The 5,097-nt window shown below is 39.0% G+C and overlaps 1 pseudogene; it reads right to left on the bottom strand.

Annotated features, from left to right (window-relative positions):
* Positions 1 to 2,667: 2,667 nt before the first annotated feature.
* Positions 2,668 to 4,696, bottom strand: LOC109863316 (annotated as a pseudogene).
* Positions 4,697 to 5,097: the final 401 nt, after the last annotated feature.

Here is a 5,097-nt window from a genome sequence, read left to right as displayed (position 1 = left end):
AAATCAATCAGTGAACACGTAAGAATGGACGCCGCCATCTTTCTACTGCGACTGCCTTACCTCTCCAACCGCAGTGATGAAAGCAGGAAGTGACGACAAAATCCGTGACGTCATATGCTCGCAAACGTGCTTCGACAGCTTACTGCTATATATTTTGGAACGATACTTGTGACGCTGCCAGTACTGGCAGTAAATATCGGAATGCACCCTATATGTTTGACCTTCTTGACTTCGAAGCGTCGGTTATCAAATGTAAATAATATTGAAGTTTCAGCAGGTAGTTTTCTGTGACCGTTTGTAAACAGCGGACATAAGTTTAAGACGATCAGTCTAAAAATGATTGTAATGAAATTCTTTGAATATTTGGATTCAAAAATTTCAAAATCAGGGTTTAGTTTATTTTTTGTCGCTTAAACCTTATCTACTCAACAGCAAAGTATGGGTAAATCGAAGAATTTACCCAAACAAAAATGGTTTTCAGATTCTTGTTTCTATTACTTAGTTGCAACATACCACGTTTTTAAAAGTTAATAATTTTAATTATTTAAACAATTGATTGTTAATAACAAATTCTAGGGACTTAAAACCACACTGGTATTTAGCAGTTTTTTACGCTGATTCCAACGGTGAAAACCGTTTTTTCCTATATCTTGTAATTTTTGTTATATTAATTTTGCAAATTACGTAATAATACGTGGTTCGGACTTAAGCTAAGTGAAACGTGGCTACCGGTAATAGAAACAAGATGGTAACTCGTGCGGGTCGATAACTTGCTTGGAAGTACGATTTTTAGCAAGTGTTTACTTACTGACCGTGGTAAATGTTTAAGCATGGTAAAACGATGGTACTGGTAATAGTACCGACTTTGGTACTTGAAAAAAACGGTAACTATTAGTATAACCGGTTACCGGCATGAGTTATCTAGTAACTTTGCGTCTTACGGTTTATTTCACTGTACGCACACCTACATTACACTTCAACTCTACGGTCAGCACTTAAGGTAGTGTTTCAAAGAAATTTTCTCTCGACCAATCAGATCGTTTTCGTCGTTTTTAAACGGGTTCTCGAAGAGACTTCAGGAAGAGACTTTCGTGACGGTACTCGCAAGGTTTCAGAGAGTTAGAAAACGTAACAAAACTATTGACCAATCAAAACGCGTTTTACCGAACCGGTTAACCAACGAAATTTCGTTTACTTTTTTCAGTGGTTTAAAACATGAATTTCAAGAGAAGGCGAACTCGGCGTAACTGCTGCGTGCCTTGTCAACTCATACGACAAGTTTTTGCACTTTTGCCAATCAGGTTGTTTGTCACCAAGCAATCAGCCAATCAGACGTTTTCACTGATTTTTTTATATCTGTGTTTCATTATACATATAATTTTATATCTGAAACGATATTTTCTTTTTATGTACTTATACGAACTTTTACAAAACTTATTTTTTATGTATACACTTTTACCTGTTTTATATACATTTTTTTGTAAGACTTTTTATACACATATACACTTTGACAATACTTCTGATAAGAGTTAGGTTAAGGTTATAACAATGCGTACATATCATTGTGTAGTGACATATCGTTGCGCATTTTGTACACGCATATATAAGTACATAGTGAAAGTAGTAAGGAAAGCTCTCTCCTCACGCGAAAAACGAATAGAGGGGACTGCCAAATTACAGAGTACGAAAATTACGGAGACTCGACTGTATTAAAACACGATCCGTGTATTCACAACGGTAGCGTTGTAATTGTATCGCAAATATACATTACCGAATCAAACAAGAGCAACGATTCCATAGACGTGTCGCCGTATAATCTCGGCAACCTGAACGCCGATTTTGACGAAGACGTGTACACATGCATGATTGTACGCGGAATCGAATTGTTGCTCAAATTGCAAGCGTGCATGTTTCGAACGTTTTTGTTCGGCGAAGAGTTGCACTCCACGTGCTCCCAATCAATGACTTATTACTTATTCTCGCGCCTAATGTGCGACACGTCGTCGCAGCGCGTTCGTCGTTTGTCGAACAGCGCAGCGGTACGTCAAAACAACGGAGCGTAAAGTAGACAAATTCCATTGCGGTAAAACTATTGATTTCTCGCAAACTCAATTATGACCGATCCATGGAAGCTCTGTGTCGCGCAATGCGCACATTTAATTCTTAGATGCGAGTTTACAAGCGCGCGTCAATACGTCGCTACGCTATTTGCGTCAAAATTCACCCGCGGAATGAACGTAGACGTCTGAATTGACGAATCCGTGTAAAATCGCGCGTAACTCAAAGATATAATATGCATAGCAGCAACTACTGAACTGAGTAAAAGATGCGGCAATTGCGCAGTGCTTAACAGCAATTTGTACAATTGGTTTTACGACATAATGTATAGTGCGCGCGTTTATTCAGACGGTCGTCCAAAGAAAGAATGCGTAGCAATCATAACGTTTAAACTGTTGGAATTTTTTGTTTATTGGTAGTATCCAAACATACGAGTACTGTCCGCGAGAGAATGCAACGCCGTAGACTTGAATCACACTTGCATTGATCAAGCGAATCCCTTGGAATACGTAAGACCGCAAGTAAACGGAGCTTACGCCAGTGTCAATTCCGCTATAGCGAACATGATTTAACGTTTGCTTAATGTCACTAAACAAAACAATGATCCATTCACGGCACCAAAATAAATATATTTGATGTAACGCAATGTTGATTTATTGTTCCTTTTTTACATTTGCCAGCGAGAGAACAACGTTTACAATTTGCAACTTCATATGGTGTTTTCATTACATATCCTAGTTTTTCTTATTTGTCGTTGTTCTCGTCCTCCTCAACGATGCTTTGCTTCTTCTTTACTCTGCGCCGTCTTCTACATAATCTTGGCAAAAGTTTTCGTGCCTTTTTTACTCTCAAAGTCCTTCCAAGTCTCCAGCACAACACGCGACTCTCGATGTCGCCGCTGTTTTTCGACGCGTTGTTTTCTCGCTCAAATATACACCTGGCCAGAGCGACGTTGTCGGGATTGTTTTCCAGCTGCGGGTTCAGCACTTCAAACTTAGCGTAAACTATCGAGACCTTGACGTGCAACGTGCGCTTGATTAGACGCTCGAACAGCTGACGAGCGTTTTTGTCGTGCCCTGAGCGATATCAAAGTCAATGTACGATCTCCACAGCAGTCCCGGCATGTTCAATTGCGGCCGCGCTACGGCAAATTCGTAGATCGCGCGGGCGCAATCGATCTCATTCAAACGCGTTTNCACCTCGGCAAATCGCATCACCGTGGCGCAATTCTCCGGACCCAACTCGAGAAACTTTACATACAACTAGCGACATCGATCGAAACTCAACAAGCTGCGTTTCCAGATCAATGTAACTTTGATAGAGCTTGTCCGTCAGACAGATGCCCAGTGCCAGATCTAACGTTTTTTTGTTTCCGCGACGTTCTTTTGTCGGATCATGACAACGTACGCGTAATNCAGCCAGATCTTGGAGAAAGTGAAACGTTTGTACGGTATGAGTTNCAGACACACTTTGTACACCTCACGGCAACGTTCGATGTCTTTCGTTTCTAGTTTCTCAAAGATGGCATACTTGATTTAAAGGTAGATGTACCTATGCCAGCATTGTTTTTTCTTGGTTGACGAAACTTTAGCGATCGCTTNTTTGTACGTCTTGTAAAACACATTGGGTTTACTTATAAGATAATAAANCAACGTGTTGTAGGTAGACGGATTCTCCTTCACTTTCTGCTCGTATTGATGCTTCTTCTTGCAGATGACATCCTCAATTCCCAAGCAATCGCCGTACTTCTTTTCGTGAATTGTATAAACCTTGTATAAGCTTTGTAACTTTTTTGACTGCTTTTTTTTGACAGATGTTCTAAAGCGTACTTGTAGATGATACGCGCGCGAACGTGTTTTTGTTGATTTTTCTCGAACATTGCAAAAGCTGGAAACAATTTCTCGTCCAGACTCTCCTCTTCGTAAAAAGTTCACCGCTTATTCGTAAACGTCGCGCGCGCCTCTGATAAATTCGTACAGTTCCTCCGGACTTTATCCAATGCTTTATCGGGATGTACCATAATAAAGCGCTCGTAAATTTTTCGGGCGCGATCACTCTCTTTGTCGCAGCATAAACTTTATATTTGTCTGCCAGGCAGACCGGTTCGTCCGGTTCTCATTTCATTCATTGCTTGATCACTTGACGCGCACAGGCAAAGTTTTTCAGAGATTCTTACATGTACGTATATTCGTGCCAAAATTGATTTGCTCGTGACAGCAACGTAATCGCACGATCCCACAAATTCCTGTCGTAATTGACCTGCCTGTTGCGCATCTCTATCTTTATGTATTTGAGACACACAAAGATATATTCCGATAATCTACCGTCAGCGCTAACTCGTAAATAGATTTGGCCTGTTAAATCTGTTTCTGACTTTCTTCTCATTTTGCGTACTGTATCCAGTTAGAAATGATCATACGATTCTTGCGTATGACATCTTTGAACGCTTTGCGATTCTAATGTTGATAATTAGCAAGTTTGTGAGAGTTCAAAATCTTCCGCTTTGAAGATAAGAACAGAATTTCCAAGTCACATTCTTTTGCTTTACGAAGCAGCAGAACGGCGGTGATCATTATTCCCGCGGGCGCCTAGTTTTTCATCTTTGCCACTTTGAGAGTCTTCTGTGATTTCTCCGTCTCTGTGTGAGAATTTCACAGTATATTTTGTTGCACTTAGTGTTGATTTTTCTGCAATATGAAAAAATTAAAATCAATACTACTTTTGAATTGTTTTCTAGGTTAAAAAAATTCTATCTGCGATACGTACATGTCTCAATTAGAAAAATATCAAAATATCAACATTTGATATAAAACCTCGGATTGATTTGTTCAACATTTAGTCAAAAGTTTGTAAAAAAATATCAAATTTCACAAACTTATAATTCAGAGAACCTTACAAAATATTAATGTTTAATAAGTTTTTAAATTATAAATTACCTTATTTTCTAATATCATTATCTTCTTTTCCAATATCAATATCTTTCTAACATTAGTATTAATTTTTACATCCCTAATAACAAGAATATTATTCAGCATACTC

This window comes from Pseudomyrmex gracilis, unplaced genomic scaffold (assembly GCF_002006095.1).
Source record: "Pseudomyrmex gracilis isolate BER0280 unplaced genomic scaffold, ASM200609v1 scaffold_4150, whole genome shotgun sequence".
Lineage (NCBI taxonomy): Eukaryota > Metazoa > Arthropoda > Insecta > Hymenoptera > Formicidae > Pseudomyrmex > Pseudomyrmex gracilis.
Note: the sequence above shows the minus strand (reverse complement) of the source record. Positions and strands in the feature narration are given on the sequence as shown.